This window comes from Manis javanica, chromosome 3 (genome assembly GCF_040802235.1).
Source record: "Manis javanica isolate MJ-LG chromosome 3, MJ_LKY, whole genome shotgun sequence".
NCBI classification, from domain to species: Eukaryota; Metazoa; Chordata; class Mammalia; order Pholidota; family Manidae; genus Manis; species Manis javanica.
In genome coordinates this window covers 14502383-14522977 of record NC_133158.1, presented here as the reverse complement: position 1 = coordinate 14522977, position 20595 = coordinate 14502383, and positions in this window count along the sequence as shown.

Genomic DNA, 20595 nt, shown 5'->3' with positions numbered 1-20595 from the left:
TAGTGGATGGGAAGGAATTTTTACTAAAGATACACAGAGCCATGTGCACAGCTTCTAACACTGAAAAGATCCAACAGTTGAACTTCTTGATGAAGGATGTTGGAATTTAAGTTGTGATTGAGAAAGAGAATGATGAAAAACAATCCTATTCTGTTTCCTAGGTCTGCTGAAAAATGTAGAGCTCAAGTACTGTAATTGCATGCAAGTTAACAAAAACTGATGTTTCTTCCTGGCTGGGATATGTGGTTGTCGATAGGCACTGTCTGAAACCTATAAACCTTGTTTGCACAGTTCTGGATGGATAAAATTGATTTAACTTTTGTTACTCAGAACTTAAGATTTCCACTTTTTGAGCTAATGCTGTTGCTTTCTAACTTATGAAAACAGCAGGGGTTTCAGTTACAGTACTGATAGTATTAAGAAAAAAAAGGCATCAATCTTAGGGTTGCCCGATTTAGCAAATAAAAATATAGGAGAAGCAATATTTGGGACATACTTAAAGTAAAATATCATTTATTGTCTGAAGTTCAGATTTAATTGAGTGTTCTCAGTATTTTATCTGGCATCAATGTTAACCCTGTTAAAATGGAGGTTGTCTTATTTGTGTTTTGTTTTTGAACAGCCACCTAGCTAAGCCTTAAGAAATTTAGGCAATTTTCTCTTTCATTTATTGCTTGCCTAATTAGCAAATAGACTTGGAAATATTGTTTAATTGCTTAAGAGAAGATTTTCTGATTCTTTGACACACTAAAATTTCTGACTTTGGGGGTAGGCAGAATACAGAAAACAAAGGACAGTCTAAATATAAATAGGAAAAAAGGTGAACATTTATAAATACAAGGTTGCCATTTATATCACACTGTAAGCAGACTCCATTGTACTAGGCAGATGGCATAGTTGCATAGTAAAGTTACATAGTAAAGATTTCATCATCATTAGAAATGCATTTAAAAAAACAGTAAGGAGGATATAAAAATTGAGACAACAGGGCACTATTCATTCTCAATAATCTTTAAGAATACAAAGGAGTTTTTGTTTCAGGGTTAAAACCAAATAGCCAAAGGATAGAGCTTTCTTCTCTAATAGTTGTAATTTGCAATAGTAGGAACCCACTGCCATTCTAGAAAGGCATAAGCAAAAGTAACTGGTTTTCTTCTCAATATATTAAGTACCGTATTGTCCTATGAAGCAATTTTCTCAACATTTACAGTTTAAGGTAAAATTTAGTAAGAATGAAAATAGAAAAAAAGCCAATCAGAGAATTTGAAGGAGCTATATTTAGTTCCAATTAGACATTTAAAGCTTTATTGTATTAATATTTACTACCAAGGGACCAAAAGCATAAAAAATTGATATAATTATGGTTATTCAAGAGTATAAAAGTCTTTACATTTATATTCTATCAAAAATGAAAGACTATGAAAGCAGCAAATTTGGAAATTGAGAAAATGCACGGTTCCCTTGCTTTGTTTTGTTTTTCTGCTTCCCCTTCGGAGAATGACTCTGGCCCTACCAGCTGTGCCCAGGCTACCGTTGATAATAATACCACACAACAGAGGAATGATGGAACTGTGATGAAGAAGGTGTAAACGAAAAATAGAACATCCCTTCTGCAAATTGCTTCCGCTCTTTGCCACTTCCCCTGCTCAGTGCTGGTTGAGGAATGGAGTACCAGAACTGACCAAGGCTGTATAAAGTGAAAGTAAAAAGAGAATACCTCTGACTTTTACCATTTAGCAAATGACATCCTTATACATTTTTCCTTCTCAGGGTACACTAAAATGTGACATTTTTCCTTGTTAAACACTGTTGTGTTCATTGGATTAATGCCTGAAACGAAGCAACAAAAGTGACTATTTGAATGTCAATTTAATATATCACATGCTGAAAGAATAAGCTTCTCTCATTTCTAGAACCTCTTATATTGCATATGATTTAGTTTCTTTTAAATACAAAACTCAAGTTGATATTAACATCTACTGATTGGGCATTACAGGCATTTGTTGTATTTTAATTTTTATTCCTTTTGAGGTGAGGTGAGGATTCAACATGGTAATAACTAGAAAACTGCATTTTGTGAATCAGTGAATTTGATCATACTGGGGAATATTAAAAGCACATTAATTTGACTGTAAAACTAGCAGCAGGGATCTTTGATTCCTCAAAAACATTTACTATCACCCCCTACCATGCATTCTGGGCAGGTGTTGTATAAAGCAATGTTCCTGAGACCAAAAAGAATAGTTACAGATGAGATGGATAGAGACAGAGACTGAATGTTTGTGTCCGTTCAAAAGTCATGTTGAAACCTGATCCCCATGTGCTGGTATTTGGAAGCCAATTAGCTCATGAGGGTGGAGCCCTCATGAACAGGATTAGTGCCCTTGTAAGAGACCACAGAGAGCTTCCACCGTGTAAGGACAGAGTGAGAGCCATCTGTGAACCAGGAATCCGGGCCTCACCATAAAACCAAACCTTCCAGTGCCTTGAACTTGGATCTCCCAGCCTCCAGAACTATGAGAAATAAATTTCTGTTGTTTATAAGCCACCCAATCCATGATATGCTATTATGTTTTAGAAATTACCAGCTGTGCCCAACCTGAGTAGACTGAATAGACTAGCATATATACTACGGTGTCACCCCTGAACAACTCAAGGGGTAAGGGTGCTGGCCCAACTGTGCAGTTGAAAATCTGAATATAACTTTGACTCCTCAAAAACTTAACTGCTAATAGCCTACTGTTGATTTTATGGTAATAAATAATAAAACAGACTAGTATATACATGTATGTTATGCATTCATGACTACATAACCTTTTCCTTAATTTTGGTATTTCTAGGCTATGTGGTTCATCTGCAAGTTTTTTCAACTTGCCATAAATTTCAGAAAAAAATTCCAAATATTTATTGGAAAAAATCCACATATGAGTGGACCCACACAGTTCAAATTCATGTTGTTCAAGAGTCAGCTATATACACATGTTGTAAGGTGGGTATCTATATAGTATATAATTAATTAATATATGTGGTGGGTGGGTGTGGGTATGATTTTTTACCTCAAAGATCTTATGATTTATCCATGGAGATAAAACATTTTCACATGCAAACCAACTAAAAAATTAGGGCTGAGGGACAGCCCCTACTTCCCACAAAAAAGTAGTTCAGAAAATTAATGTTAAGGATTTCAGAAGAGATAAGAGATTGAATTCAGCTGTCATGGGATTTAAACTGGACACCAAAGGATATATCATAGAGATATTCACAAAAACAATTGAGTATGTTCTTATTTGCTTTATCTTGGCTTGACCTAGAAGGTAAAGCATTAACTCATTCATACTCTAATATTGGTAGAGCTTCATTCAGGAATTGAGCAAAGAAAAAAGAGTTCATGACTATGTGTTACCTATATTATTTCCCTTAATTTCATGTTTTAATTAAATTTTAGAAGACTAGCATTACAAATGAAGAGACTAAAGCCTGCAGAATTTAAATAACTTGCCCATAGTCAGATAGGAATCTTTGGCTCCAGAGCCAACTCTCTTTGGATATGGTATATATAAAGATCCTTGGGAATGAGGTGGAGTATTGAAAACGAGATGTCTTAGGATGTTTTCTCCATTAAACATGTCTAGTTCTGTGTCAAACACACAGCAGTCCATATCTGCTGGTAGTTGTCATGAATGGAAGTACTATTGGTATAGGTCTGAGAAATTTATATGCCTTAAGAAGTGAAAAAAAGGAAGAGCTAGAAAGGCAAATGGTTTCACTGTTTAAGTAATTTTTCTTTGTCAGACTAAATTGATGGTTTTAGAGGTATAATAATTTCTCATTTTTTATCTTTCCACTAAGTAATTAAATGAAATAGTTAAAAATATATATATGATTAATCATTAATATTTATTAAGTTGACTATGCTTCACTATTGTACTGCAAGATTGAATTATTCTTCAAGACTGCAGACCCTGAATAGAATTACTCTACTGGACCCTTCAGTTATTGAATAATATTCAAATTTAGAATGATTGCAACAGCCAAAGCTACTGTCAAAACGTGAGATATCAGCTTCCTTCCCTGTTTGAGGATTACCTTATAACCCAAAGGGAACTAATGGAACTGAACAATGACTGTTGATTATTTCTAACCTTGATCACGATCTGAATTTGTTTTAAGCTCATGGTATCATGGAATCTCTAAAAAGCCTAAAGGTGGAGAATATGTGGGCAGTAGTCTTCAGTATGTAGTCACAGAAACTGAAATTCGTTAGGATAGGCATCAGGAAAAAGAAAGGAGTACATTGAACACAGCAGAAAGAATGTGGAGGATGAGGAGTTAACTGTACATTGATCCCCCAAAGAAGCAAATATTTTTAAAGCAAACCTATTGGTTTGCTACTATAATTTAAAGGATATTTCATTTTTATCTCTGGTTATTCTACCACAGGGTTCCTTCATCTCAGCACTGTGGACATTTGCAGCCAGATAACTGTCAGCGGGGCAGGAGTGTGGCAATGCTGTCCTGTGTATCATCACAGTCCTTAGTGGCATCCCCAGCCTGCACTCACTAGGTGCCAGGAGTACCTCCGCAAGACGTGACAACCAAAAGTGTCCCCGGAGATTATCCAATGTCCCTTAGGGAGAAAACCATGCCCAGTTGAGAACCACTGTTCTAGAACATTCTTCTGCCTGTTTTGCTCCTCTGTGCTGTGGGTTCTCCCACTTTCTTAACAGGTGTATTCCAGTTTACATCAATATTACTGTGTTATAATTTAAAACTGTCTTGTTTATTTTCCTTTTAAATCGCCATTGCCCAGAGTTGACTTAATCATTCATTGTGTTCATAACACAGCATTACCTTTGCTCCATAATCCCAGCGTTCGGTGTTATGTGTGTACTACTCCTTTCCTCCCCCATCTACTAACCTCCTCTTACACTTCATACACAGCTGTCATGATGGGTTTGATGCAGATCCTTGTGTAATTGTTCTTGTAAGACATATATGGATGTTTTACATGCCCTGGTGCTTTTTCTACTGGTATTATGCCATTCACTTCATTCTGCTTCTCACTTTTTTTGCTCAGCACTATTTTTAAGGTCTTTGTGTACATCTGGTCAGATCTTCTACCTCTTAACATTCCCAGCAAATAGTTTACTGTTGAACAGGTGCTGAATAAATGTTCACATAATTAAGTACATAAACGAATAGATCAAATGGCAAATGGGTATAGTAGACGAATAGTGAATGCCCAGAGATGTTCATGTCCCAATCCCAGAACCTATAGACATGTTAGTTTATATAGCAAAAGAGATCTTGCAGATATGATTAAATTAATGATTTTTAGATAGGGTGATTATTTCAGATTATCCAGGTGGGCCTAATGTAATTACATGGGTCCTTATAAGAAGAAAATACAGTGTCAAAGTCAGAAAAAGGATAGGTGATGACGGAAGCAGAGGGTGAGTGATGTGCCGTGACAATGGAGTGAGGGGCAAGAAGCAAGGAAGGCGGGTGGCCTCCAGAAGTTAGGAGAGGCGAGGTGACGAATTCTCCCCTAGAGCTCGCACAGGGAAGGCAGTGCTGCCAACACGTTGGGTTAAGGGTTTCTGATCTCCAGGACTCTAAGATCATCTGTATTGTTTTAAGCCACTAAACTTGTGGTAATTTGTTAACAGCATCAAAAGGAAAGTAATACGGTGGATGAGTTAATACGCGAATGAGTTTGTCAACCTTTCCAGCAGTTGAACATTTCTCTCCTCTCTCCTCCTTGTCTCTGCATCAAGTGCCTAATAATAATTAAAATGGAGAGAACTGCAAAATACAAAGGGACTCAGGTGAGTAATACTTTTAAGGGAAGACTTGTAAAGGGAAAACTGTGAGCTAAACAATCATCTGCAGTCTATCAAGTCAGCTTGTCTGCAGTGTGGGCTTACCGGTCTTCTTGGGAGGGGAGAGATTCAGAGTGGGAGGGACCAGCTCAGGGACTTGACTGCCTAGGGTGTATGGTTCCTTGGGGGCCATCTTTGGAGATTAGCTACTTTACTGGGTTTAAATTTTAAAGATGAGCAGATTAACATGATAGAGACTTCAAGCTTCATAATTGTGGTAGAGTGGTAGAGTGGTTTCTCTGGGTCTGGAACCAAAATTACAACACTTCACACATCGGATGGAATACAAAGTCAAAGACGTAAGACACAGATGTCTTACATGGAGCCCCCTTGCTTGCCCAGTTCAACCCCTAAGAAAGAAATGCATTCATGGAGATGCTTCAGGTTTTATCTAGCCTTGCATAATTCCAAATATATAGCTATTTTTTCCAACCATTTCTCAAGTCCTCCTGGTCAGAGAACACACAGTCACACTTGTGTCTATGTTTGCACACACAGGGAGCTGGTTTCCTGGAGAAGGAGAGAATTACTCTTTAGGAGGTAGAATGTCTTAGTTGTCCAGAGGCTTAGGTTCTGACACAGACTACCCAGTTCAAATTCTTCTTGAGCCACTTCCTAGCCACGACCTAGAATAAGCAGATAACTTTTCCATGCCTTTTGTTTCTTCAGCTCAAAAATTGGGCTAATATGAGCATTTACCACAGAGAACTGTTACAGGGAAGAAAGGAGATAATTTTGTAGATTTATGCAAAGTGCTTAGTTTAGTGACTGGCACAGAGAAAGCACCTCATGAATATTAGTTAGTAGTAGTACTAGTATTAGTAAACTCTGATGTTAAAGTGAAAACTAAGTTTAATTTTCCAGATAATTACTGCAGTTTTTTATTCTTCGTGGCAGAATAACCATTTCGGAGCTTAAAGACAGTTAAACCTGAGCAGGAACCGGAGATGCAGTTATTTTTCCAGCTCAGTATTGTGGCAGAGGCACCGGTGATCGGTAGCCCTTGTGGCATCAGTGATCTCTCGCCTTGCTGGGGTTAAGAGAGACAAACCGTTGCCTTCACAGGTGCTCTGAATCCAAACGTTTGTGACATTAAAACCAGCATCCATGTGTGAGCACAGACTAAAATGTGCTGTGTCACCAGCAAGCCCATACTTGCAGTCTCTTAAATCACCCAAATCATATTTCTTCACTCCTGCTTATGTGCAACCCAAGAAGCAGGGGTCTCTGCTCACTGTGATATTGTGATCCCCCAGACCCCAGAATGATAGAGCAGCCACCATCACAGATGTTCCCGGTCCCGGTGCCAGAGAGCGGGCAAGCGTGTAGTAGACAGTGCACTGACTCTTCAAGTGTCCACCAGGAGGGACATGCATCGCTTCCAGTCGTATTTCATTGGCCAGAAAAAGAAAAGTTATCTGGCCACTCCTAAGTGCAAATAGGATGGGAAGTCCAATTCTACCATTCTCAGAAGGGGGAAAGCCAGGAATATATGGGAATCAGCATCAATGAAAAACGTACCATGAAAGGCAATGCTGGACACTTTTAGAGATGCAGGAATAAACAAAACCTAGTACGCTTCTCAGGATCCTGGCAGTTGGGAAGGTAATCTGGGGCAGGTGCATGCATGACTTTAAAACAAACCAGCCGTTGTTATGATTTTACATGGGAAAAATAAACCAAAAACCAAAGTCATCTGTCGCAGGCATTCTCCACCAGGAGAAAATTTTCCCCCAGGGGATATTTCTAGTTGTCACATTTTAGCTACTGGCAATACCTAGTGAGGCCAGGGAGGCTGCTAAATACCCTACAAGTCACAGGACAGCTCCGCACAGAAAAGAATTATCTGGTCCCCAACGTCAATAGTGGTGAGGTAGAGAAACTGGATTATTATAATCTATACACTTTCTCACACACACTCCTAAATCCACTGAAAAGAAATTTGAAGTATCTGCAATTGAGACTTTATATACAGATGTATAAATGCTCATGACAGGGAGCCCAAGGGTGCTCTACCACTGCACATTTCATGTTCAGGTGTCTGGTACTTGATTCAGAATACGGTGCATCCAGCTTGAGATCCACCTGAGAGAATCAACTGTATTTTCAATTGTTTTTCAAGAAGACTTGGGAAATCCAATTTTAAACATTGCTTTTCAAAACAGACAGTTCCACAAATTTATCTGCCAGTTTGATGAAGCAAAGTTTAGTCCCAATGGAAAATAAAAAGGTGGCATGACATAATTAGATGCTGACTATGGATAATAAGCTTTATATGAGGGCTTCAGTGAGCCCTTCTTGACAAGAGCACCTCTGTCTCAGAATAATCTACTGTGACCATAACCGGAGCAGACAGGAAATGATTGGATGGTAAGCGACCAAGGAAAGGGTTGTGTTAAAGCCTAGAGGTACTAAATGAGTTTGTGAGACAGGTTTGTCAGACACAGATGAATGCAGAAGCGAGAGGCATGTGGAAGGAATTCTTTATCCTGAAAGGTGGGAAGCTAATAAGTAAACTACACTGAAGGAATTTGACCTTCCAGCATCAACTTGTGTTTGAATTTGGGTTTAAAGTTAGTTCCTGTGTGGTAAGTTTTGTTTCCTAGCCTGAGCATCAAGCCTGGGGCTTGCAGAATGACTGGCTCCAGAGGAACAATGTGATGCCTGGAAAGAATATTTGTGGGTCCTTAATCTATGAATCAAAAGGCAAACTCTGCCCCCGCAGTTTGTTAATCCAGGTGGCTGAGAGGGAGCCAATATAATCACTTACAAGAATGCACCCAGTTTGGGCTCATTTTAAGAAAGCCTCAACTATGTTTGGAATGTACCAGATCAATAAACTGCTAATTTTTACATCTGTTAGCCCACTGATTCCTCAGTGGGTTGAAGCTTGTAGTACAAATACAGTCCAAGCAGTTTCTTAATTAGACAGGCTTCAACAGGTCAAAGGAGCATGCTTAGGCCCAGTTTGGAATTCTTTTATTTACTTAGTCCCTGCTGTCATGGGGAAATGCAATTGCTATGCAAATTCTTCAAAAAAAAATGGATCTCTCTCACACCTGACCTTGGTAAATACCAACCATTTCTTCCTTTCATATTCTGGGCTCTGTTTATTAAGTAAATATCTTGTTCTAAGAGAATACAGGCTCCAGTCTTTAGGAGGGATGGATCATGAGACTTGCAACTAATTTTCAAATGGTTTTGCGCAAGTAATACATATAAAACTCTGCACACACATAAGAATAAAGCAAAAGTGGCCAAAAATTAACCTTTTGGCAAACTGAAGTAAAGAGTTGAGAGGAATTCACTGTACCACTCTTACAGGTATAAACTTTTTCAAATGAAAAAGTTAAACAAAAACATTGTATGTCATTACTTACACATTATTTTACGTTTTTTTTCTCACTGCATCTTCACAGGGCAGGGAGAAAGAGAGCAAGTTCTCTGGGTCTCTTTTTATAAAGGCACCAATTCTATTATGAGGGTCCCCCCCATCATGCCCTCATCTAAACCTAATTACCTCTCAAAGGCCTAATCTCCAGATACCATCACATTGTGGGGGGTGGGAGAGAGTGGTAAAAGAGACAACACGTCTAAAATGGAGTCACTTGGTGCTAAGCCTGTATCACCAAACTAAAAGGTTCTTCTCCTTACCAAAGAAAAGGATGGCATACTCAGGATGGTGAAAACAAAGGTATGACTTAGTCTGAGTTGACTTTGATTCATCAGCCCTGGGCTCTCAGCTGCTGACTAAGCTGCTAACTACCCACAGACTGCACTGAGAGAAAAAATGCTTAACTAGTACTCAGGGCTTATGGGACGTTATTGTAGTTGACTATGCCTCAGAGAGCTCCTTGTTGACTTAGCTATGGACTGAACTACATCCCCACAAAATTCATGTACTGAAGCACTGTAAAATATTATTATTTTATTATTTAACCCCTGTAAAATAATAAAAATTAACCAAGTAGATTTTAAAGATCTGATTGGTTTAATTGATGATTCAAGAATCAGGCAGCATACCATCTAGCAAATAGAAAGGAGCTCCAAACAGCTACAGAAAAGGGAAGGTTTTTTAATGAATGGCAGAGACAGGGAGGGACAAGGAAGTCATAAATGATAAAAAGGATTATTTAGGGCAAGGTCACCTTCCTTCAGAGGACAAAAGGGATTACTTCACTAACGCTGCTCAGGAAAACCCAGACTGACCGGTTAAGATGACATTCCTGGAGAAGGTTGGAACTGCAAATAGTTTAGTTTGGTGATACAGGCTTAGCACCAAGTGACTCCATTTTAGACGTGTTGTCTCTTTTTTACCACTCTCTCCCGCCCCCTACAATGTGATGGTATCTGGAGATTAGGCCTTTGAGAGGTAATTAGGTTTAGATGAGGGCATGATGGGGGGGACCCTCATAATAGAATTGGTGCCTTTATAAAAAGAGACCCAGAGAACTTGCTCTCTTTCTCCCTGCCCTGTGAAGACGCAGTGAGAAAAAAAACGTAAAATTGTAGGATCTGAAAAATCAAAAGTTAGCATAAGTACAGCCATCTTAAAGGCTTAAATACCACCCCCTAACCTAGAAAGAGGAAAATTATTAGAACCTTGAAAAACAAGTTAGTCAGCCAGTGTTAAATGTAGTGACCTTTAATTAGCTGACCTCAAATCATTTAATCATACACACCAAGCTTATCTTGCTAGAACCACCCTAAACATTCCGAAGGTAATCTTATCTAACCAGACCCCAGGATGTGGCCCCAGCCAAAGATTTATGTGTCTATGAAAAAACACTGTATTGTGATTGTGGAAAATGTTGCCCCCTTTGAAAATGCTATAAAACCTTCTGGCTTTGTGTGCTCAGGGTCCTTGTTGAGACCCGCTGCGTTGGGCTAACTTGGACCCCAGCTAGCTGGTTCCTGAATAAATTCCTCTTGCTTATTGCATCAAGAGACGCCTTTCATGAGTGATTTGGGGCGGTGTCCTCCTCTGGGAGAATCCAACATTTGGGGGCTCGTCCGTGATCGTGCGCTCACCCCGCTTCACTCCCGAAGTCACTCTTGGAGGAAGAGGTAAGATTAGTGGCGCCTTGAGTTGTCTGTGTTCTGTCTTCTGTTTTTCAGCGAGACCAGTTGGAATTCTGAAAGGGGGTACCCACTGTCTGGCAGTCGTCCCGATCCCGTAAAGGGGTCGAGACCACGGTTGGTAGATGTACTTGGAGCACCGCAGGCTGCAACCCTGGGGGACGCCTCGGGGAGATTGGAGGGCCAGGGACGCCTGGTGGCCTCTCACCTGTTTTTCCGGCAAGGTGAATCTGATGAGATAGGGTTGATTTTAGGGCGCCAAGAGTATCAACCCACCGATTCTTTTCGGTTTTTAGTCAAAAATCTGAAGAAAACAAAAAGCGGCCGCTGTGTGTCTAATCTGTGTGTGTCTCTGTTTTTTGTGTCTTTTACTTGCCTAATAATTGTTATACTGACAATGGGACAGATTCAGACAACCCCCTAAGTGTGTAAATGAATATATCTTTCTACCTCCCCATGGTATTAATGAAATTGATTTAAAGACAAGCGCTTGTGAAAATTGAGTATTCTAAAACTTCCAGAAAACCTGATAAAAAAGTGTTAAGCATTAATGCTAATTTGAGTTTGCCTAAGGCGGGCATGTCTTGGTAGTTGGTCGGCTGCCTGAGTTTACCTAGAGTCATTTGAGTCATGTTATCTGCTAAGTCTTTTAAGAATAGAATGCTTAGAGGCTTGGCTTTGTCTAGTGTTCAGTGGGGGTCTTGTGAGTAGTCTAGCGTAGTTGTTGCAGGTGGGTGAGCTGGATAAGTGTGGCAAGTGAACACCTTTTTAATTGTGTGTTGCAGTGTGTATGCCTACCTGCAGCCTGAGAATCTTTGTAGTAACTTAAAGCCTTAGAGTTTTGTTAAGTTGAGAAGATGTGCTCTGTGTTTGCTGGGAGATTGTGCTGTGAAGCTCATGGTTGCAGAAATTGTAGAATGTGTTCGTAAGTTTGTCAGTCTAGGGAATGTTGGTTTGACAGTTTGCAGTGTCCTGCTTCTCAGTGTTCACTGGAGGTTAAAGTTTCTAATAGTTTTGAGTTCTGGTTAGAACTGATGGAGAGGGCATTTCTCTATGCTGGAGGATGTATGTTTTAATGAGAGAAAGTGTAAAGAACGGAAATTCGTTTTGTTGAAAGTAAAAGAGAGTGATTGTTCTGAAGTGCAGCTATTTGTTTAAAGAGAGAGAACACTGAATGTAAAAAGAAAGTTGTAGAAGGCTTGTGGAAGAGTTAGTATAGTCATGCTATGTGAAATTGAAGCGAGTAAGTCTTGGTATCGAGTGCACAGCAAAATTAGAATCTCGTTTCCAGTTAAACAGTTTTCTTTAACTGTTAGTCTGCTCTTAATGTTGAAAGATCAAAGCAGTTTCTCATGCTTAAAGTCTCAGTGAGTTGCCATGAAATCGCAATATTAAAAAGACTAAAAGCTAAAGTTTGTTAACAACTGTATAACCTTTATTTGCCTTTGAAATATTTTGTTATTGAAAATGATGGCATGGCCTGAGAAATTGAATTATTTATTCCATATATTTTTATAAGTGGAAAAATCTCTAACCAACAAATGATTAAAGTTGTTACTGATTATTTGTTTTCTTAATTTATCCTAAGCAGAATGGTAACAAAGCTTTCTTCAGCTGATTAAATGCACTTAGTTAACAAACCAAAATTTATTCTTAAAAATTAAACTGTGTAGAATCTAGACAAGATTATGTTTCTCCCAGAAAAACAGGTTTCACTGTAAAGGTTTAGATGGACGAACGTGTGACCACTTTTGAGAAAAATTGTAATAGATTTTTTTGAGAACCACCAGGTCTTCTTGTTTAATTTATATGCTGTGGATATGTTTGTATGTTTTAAAAAACATGGGGGACTCTCCATATTTTTTAATGCAAATGATCTTAGAGCTTTTAATAGAATTTGCATAGCAGCTTATATCTACTATTAAAGAGTAAAACATTCTTGAAGCTTTCAGGGAAGACCTGTAGACTTAAGCACTTTCTCTGCTTTTTTGTATCTGGTCTTAGACACTTATGCTGAGTTATGTTCTTATTATTTTCACTGTTTGTAAGCTATTGATTGTAAGCCAAAGGTCATCATTTCTCAGTCCCTAAATGAAGAAGTAAAATGCCTGATCTCTTTCATCTCAAAGCATATTTCTGGTCATATCTGAATATCTGTGTGAAGGAAAGAGACATTTAAATTTGAGATTCTGCTTAAACTTTTAAGTTGAATTTGACTATAGCCATACTCATTCTTTGTATGTATCTCTAACAGGTCTTTTGTATGCTTGGTGATATTATACTCTGCCTTGAGTTTAGACAGTTCTTTCAGCTAAATGTGAATTCTTATTGTAGCTTTTTTTCCCTTCCTGAAGATGAAAGCAGAAGAATCTACCATCTGCTACCATTCTCTCAAGAATGCTTGGTAACCTAGAATTATTTTGACTTTCTATATATTGTCTTTTAAACTGACAGCAGCAGTCTCCCCTGCTGCCCCACCTTCTTAAGGTATCTCGTTTACTGTGCTGGGTATATAGATAATAAATGTGTAATGATAGACAGTTCTAATAGAATTAAATGCAAAAAAGTGCTTTTACCTCTAGTTAACTCTGACATGTTCCAGAGGGCCCCTGGAACATGTCAGAGGATTTTTTTCTCATTGGAGAAAGTATTTGACTGGTTTGGCTTGTTTATCTGATATATATATATATATATATATATATATATATATATATATATATATATATATATATATATATATATTTACCAGAAAAGCACTGTCAAAGAGAATGATGCTAAATTTTGTTAGTGAATGTTTTGTATTACAGAAATATCAGAATTTCCTTATGTCAACTGTCTTACAGTAAGCTCTCATCAGATCTTTAACCATTGTCATTTGTAAGTCTTTTGTCATTTATAGTCAGTTTTATTATTCATAAACTAGTAAAGAACTAGATTTGAGCAGAACAGGTATTAGTTACATAAGTTTACATAAACTAAAGAAAATGATTTTGTGTCTTTTTGTTTCAAATGTTGCTGATAAAGTGTTTTAACCTTGTTCTCTTAAACTGACAACAGTTTAGTAAATGACTCAGAATTGAAACATCCTTCTCTCTACCTGATCCCTCCAGAGTTTAAAAACTTTCAGTGACTGTTTTTGTATTCCATGGCAGTATGTTTATTTGCACGAGTTCAATAAGAATCTGCTTTCCTTGTGAGAAGACTACTTAAGAACACTGGTTATACTACCAGGGCTTTGACTGGAATGTCATACCTGAGAGACATGTGTATGGACTCAGATGTGAACAACTTTAAAGAACTAAGATTGACTTTATAAAGCCAACAAAGCCCTTAGAAGAACTGGCCTGGTACCTTGCTTACAGAGTTCCCAGCAACCTTACCAGGTGAGTAAAGAAGGTCACTTCCTGGCAGGTGCAGAGACCTCGAGAAGAGAGAAATTCATCCAAATCTACAGGTACTGCAGGCAAAGCCTGATGGCAAGTCTGGCTTGGCTGTCTGGCCTCAAGAGGCCTTTAAAAGTTCAATCTGAAATTCCTTGCAAAAAGTTCCAGCAAAGCATATTTAAAAGAGCCTGTGTAATCAATTGCTCTTCTTGCTGCACCTGTGCAAATAATCAAGCCAGCTGTTAATTATTTTCTTAACCTAGTTACTTCTAGTAAAAATGAGAGTGATTTTAGAGAGAAGTATTGTTTCAATAATGCAGCCTCCTTCCAGAATAAAAAATCCAACTCCAGATGTTGCTACATAACCTAATAACACAATTTGTTTTATCTTGCCTAGAAGCCACAAAACTGCAAATAGTAATAGAAATGAAACCCAGAATAGAAGCGCCAGCCTTCTGAGGCACTCTCAACTGACCAGTGATGGAGACCTAGCTGCACCCTTTACTGCGCCCCCTTCTCAGCACGAAGCAGCCAGAGCGGTCATCGCCCCTTTTCCCTAGCAACAGCTAGAGTCTCTATCTGTAGAAGAAAGAATGAGACCATACCCATAGCCTTCCCCGGTAAAAACAGGTATTTAATCCCTCCTCCCGAGGGATGGTGGGCTTGTAATACTGGACTAACCCCATGTGTCTCCACTTCCGCCTTCAACTCCTCCCGTGACTTCTGCATCATGGTCCAACTAGTACCTAGACTGATGTACCGTGATGATTCATCATTCATAACAGAATTTGAGTCCAACCAGAGGTTTAGAAGAGAGCCAGTCTCGCTAACCCTGGCCGAGTTGCTGCGAGTAGGAGTTGCAGCTGGAGTAGGAACAGGGACAGCCGCTATTGTCCAAGGGAACCAACATTATGAAGGACTAAGGACAGCTATTGATGAAGACTTAAAGACCATAGAGCAATCCATTACAAAACTTGAAGAATCTCTGACTTCCCTCTCTGAAGTAGTCTTGCAGAATAGACGAGGGCTGGACCTGCTGTTCCTAAAAGAAGAAGGACTGTGTGCAGCTTTAAAAGAAGAATGCTGCTTTTATGCAGACCATTCCGGAATAGTAAGAGATTCAATGTCAAAGCTTAGGGAAAGGCTAGACCAGAGAAAGAGAGAACGAGAAGCCGGCCAAGGGCTATTTGAATCTTGGTTCACTAGATCCCCGTGGTTTACAACCCTGATATCCACTCTGGCTGGGCCCTTACTCATCCTTGTGTTGCTCCTCACTTTAGGACCCTGCATATTAAATCGGCTGATAACTTTTGTTAGAGAAAGAGTGAGTGCTGTTCATGTACTGATGTTGAGGCAACAATATCATTCACTCACCCAACAAGGAGACACAAACATTCCATGATTGGAATGCCCCTAAAGAGAAGTGGGGAAATGTAGGATCTGAAAAATCAAAAGTTAGCATAAGTACAGCCATCTTAAAGGCTTAAATACCACCCCCTAACCTAGAAAGAGGAAAATTATTAGAACCTTGAAAAACAAGTTAGTCAGCCAGTGTTAAATGTAGTGACCTTTAATTAGCTGACCTCAAATCAGTTAATCATACACACCAAGCTTATCTTGCTAGAACCACCCTAAACATTCCGAAGGTAATCTTATCTAACCAGACCCCAGGATGTGGCCCCAGCCAAAGATTTATGTGTCTATGAAAAAACACTGTATTGTGATTGTGGAAAATGTTGCCCCCTTTGAAAATGCTATAAAACCTGGCTTTGTGTGCTCAGGGTCCTTGTTGAGACCCGCTGCGTTGGGCTAACTTGGACCCCAGCTAGCTGGTTCCTGAATAAATTCCTCTTGCTTATTGCATCAAGAGACGCCTTTTGTGAGTGATTTGGGGCGCGGTCCTCCTCTGGGAGAATCCAACAAAATAATGTGTAAGTAATGACATAAAATGAATGCATTTTCATTCAAAATATAAAATATATTGCTACTGTGAATTAATGTTCTATGGACTTCAGTAATAAAAGTAAGTTAAAACTAAAACTATCACATTAATTGGGGGAGTGGGGCTCTTGCATCAAATATCACAGATAAACATATGCATGTAAATTAACTAGTACAGAAAGGTGAGAGAATTTTTTGAATCTTCTGGCATGTTACTGAGAAAACTGGTGATGAGCAAAATTACAATATAAATACAATTAAAGTCAAACCACAGTATATTTTAACATACTTAATTTAGAAAAACAACACAATTTGCTACCTAGAAAGAATAACATAATATGCCAAATATAGAAAACTCGGTATCTTCATGTTATTCTAAGAATTGCCAAGGCTATGACTATTTTTTGTTCTGGAATAAAAAAAGAGTATTAAAGGAAATAGCAGTAAATATCTCTCAAAAATGACTGAGGAAAACCTAAATGATTTCTTAATAAATTACTGTAAGATTCTCAATTTATTATTGAAGTGTTTTTCATGTTGTTTTATATCACACTGAATAGTGCAACTTACCAATATGTCTAACAACCCAATTTCAGCCTTCCTTACATCTCTGAAGCTGCCACTGAGGTTGGCCCTACTGCTACCTAGTGAAGAATGGTCTGAAATGAATGGGTAGATTAAGGAATGCAGTAAGACAGAAAACCTTTGTTACATTTTCATTTGACACACGCACTAATCAGTTGGATTCATTGGATTAAAGCATGGATTAAAGCAGGGAGATTAAACACTAAATTGAAATATTCTCTCCTATTTGGTGTAGTTTGTTACCACATAATCCCCATGGTTTGCCCTATAGAAATATATAGATTAATTGTATGTTTAAATATGTACATACACATGTGTGTGTGTATAATATATATAAAGGCTTTAATAGAGTCATTCTTACATGCATTTTAAATAAATTTGATATGTCCTTTACCATATTTTTGGGTACATACCAATTAAGGATTATTTTATCTTTCTAAAAAATTCAACCTTTTTCATTACAAAGTGACATTCCTTATTTTACCTTTCATCTTAAAGTCAATTTTGTCTGATATTAATATAGCCACACTGTTTTTTTAATTTGATGTTTATGTGATCTTTTTCCTCCTTTTCCTTTCAGCGTACTGAATCCCTGCATTTAAGTTGGCACACATTTTTAATATAAATTGCATACATTTTTAAATCAAGTGCAAAAACTTTAATTACAATAGTTCTGGATTTAAGGTAGTTTCTGTGTATTTAACTTAAATATAACATCACTATATGTGCATTCTATTTTCCCACCTTATATGTTCTATTCTTCCTCTTACTGATAAAGTGCTTTTTTCATTCCATTTTCTTTTCTCTATTTAGAAGTTATAAGCACTATTCCTTTTCTTTTACTGATAATCTTAGCTGTTAAACACATCTAAGAAGCAATGTTGACTTTAAAAAGTCTACTGTTAATGTTTACTTTTTCCCTTTTCCCAGAAAATGTTAAGGTCCCTAAAAACATTTCATTCCCAGATAAATTTCCTTATTGATATATATAGCATGATTGCAGGAATTTTATTTGACATTATTTAAAATGCACATCATCATTATTGCTTTATACAGTCCATGTTCTTTTATGTTTACACATACTTACCATACTCTTTGCTTCTTCTTTCCTTTCATACAACTCTGTTTTCCCATTCTGGATAGTTTTCCTTACATCTAAGACAGGAAGAAAGCTCTCACCAGAAACCAACCATATTAGTACCTTGGTCTTGACTTTAAGGTTAAATGTATAGACTGTTTTCTGAATAATTGGAAACTGGGTATGAATGGAAAAGGTATGGGCCTTTTAAGGCATAATCCCAAGCTCTTCTAGGCACAATGTCAGTGGTAGGTGCACCTCTGATTTAGAAGTTGGCTATTCTGTTCCCCTAGTTTTCTCTCTCGCCTTAAGCTCTGTGACAGTTCTGACCCAAATTTTTACCATTTCTTTGCATCTTCCATCAGTTGTGATTCTCGTGTTCAGAGATTTCCATTGAAATGGTTCCAGGCCTTTTGACAGTCCCCTCATCCATCTGTGATTCGTGCTTTGTGGTGATAGGGGTAATAAGTGTACAGAATTTGGGATCAGAGAGGGGACTTTTAGTCATGATTCAGCTTCTTGCTGGCCTACAGGTTGCAGGAAAATCACTGAAAGTTTGAGCTTCCACTATTTTATCTGTAAAACAGGGGTTTAAAAAGTGCTTGACTCGCAAAGTTCTAGTGCAGGTAATGTGTGTGAAAACAACTTGTAAAATTGTGAAGCATGTGCACATGCCAGGAGGTGTTATTAATTCTTCATCCACTCTCAACCACTCTCTGGCACATCATAAAGTCTTCTTTGCTTTGAAGAATAAACATGCAGGAAAGAAAATGCCAATTTACTCAATAATTAGGTGTATGGTTGAGGAATAGATGAGGGTCCCTTTTCTACTGATTCAAACATCCCCATGCTTTTGCTTGTCTTACTCACATGTGTGCCCAAGGCTTGAGTGCAGAGAAGACACCCTCAGTCTCCTTACTGAAAGGTAAACCCTGGCTTCTGAACACCCTAGTTGATTAAGGGCCTCTTTCTAAGCCATATTATATTTGGACAGTGTAATTTAATGTTACAGACATGTTCAAATCCATAAAATTCCATATCTTTATGTCTCAGCTTCAGAACCTGTTCAACCTCATTAGAAGGAATGACACTGAAAATGTTTTTATCCAAAAAGCTTTCTTTTTCCTGCTTTTATTAGATAAGTGTCACAGATCAAAAACAGGACTACGAAAAGTCAACGATGCAGTTTAGTTAGAGTTTCTAATGCAGATTGCTAGGAAATAACTTTCTGGTCCGGCAGAATTCTACTGAGTCTCCATAGGCTGGGCTGAAAAGGTGGGCCCTTGCCTGGAACATCTCTCTGCGTTTGCACTGTCGCACTCTGTTGGTCTCCTGGCTGTAACGATCCCAGGAAATCTCCATTGCTTCTCCCTCACCTAATTTAATTAAACATATAACTTTATCCCCGCCCACCAAGGAATTTGGCAATATATGCTTGAAGAGCCATGCAGTGTCCATTCTCTTTGATTCAGTAATTCTACTTTGGGACTTTTTTTCTAAGGAAACAATCCAAAACATGGAAAAGGCTATGTGAACCCAAAATACTCATTCCTATTTGAGTTATAATATCAAACAACTGGAAAAATCATTCAGATCCACGTGTGAATTCAGTGGTGATGTATGGATGCAGTGTAACCTTGCACAGCCAATGAATGAAAATGAGGTCACAGATGATTTTTCAAAAAATATTTTTCTCTTTTGATGATGAGCATACAGTTTTTTATGATACATTTTTTAAAAAAGATTTACCTCTCAAACCTGCTCTTGTCCACATTTCTCTAACGTGTGCCTTAGACCTATTCCCAAATTGTCGAGTTAATTAGATAATGAGGAGGAACTTCAGAACTATCAGGAATGATTAATGAAAGTATCTGACACGTCCTAGAAATAAAAGGAAGCTTCACAAAGATATTAAAGAAAAACGATATGAAGGTAAGTGGGATGTGTTAACATTATTTTATGAACTCTAACTGAGGAATGCATGTTCTGTTTTACTTTTAGCTTTGTAGAAGCAAATCTCTCTGAGCAAATGAATGCCCTGGTAGGAATGGCTGACCAGCAAATGGTGTGAGCTGGTGATTTACTTAAGTCTGTAAAGTATAAAAGGTGGAGGGCTGCTGTGGTGGGAAGAGCCTTTCCCGGGAGTTCTGAGACCTGGGCCCTTGCTCTGACCTGGCAGCCTCCGTCATATGCCTCCATCCTTCTGAACATTCTTCTTCAATGGGGACTACACTACCTCTAATGTCCTTCCTGCTCAGAAATGCATTCATTCATTCATTCATTCATTGAACAGGTTTGTATTGAGCATCCACTCTATTCCAGACACTGCCTTAGGCACTTGTGGAGGTAAAAACAAAACAGAATAAAATAAAACAAAAGCAGAATAAGACATAGTTCCTGATCCCCAAATAAGTATTTGAACCCTGTTTTAAGGAGGGAGGGTAGTAACAGGGCAACAGTAGAAAGCCTTTGTTTTGTATCTACCTTCACAAATAGGTATATGAAATAGGTTTTTAAAAAATAACCAGTCCTCTTACTAAGACAACCCAAAGAAACATTATCATTCTATCCATTAGTGCTGATACTGTGTTCAGTAAATTTAGTCCCTGCCTAAGAGAACTTATATTCTGGCGATTCAAGTGAGATC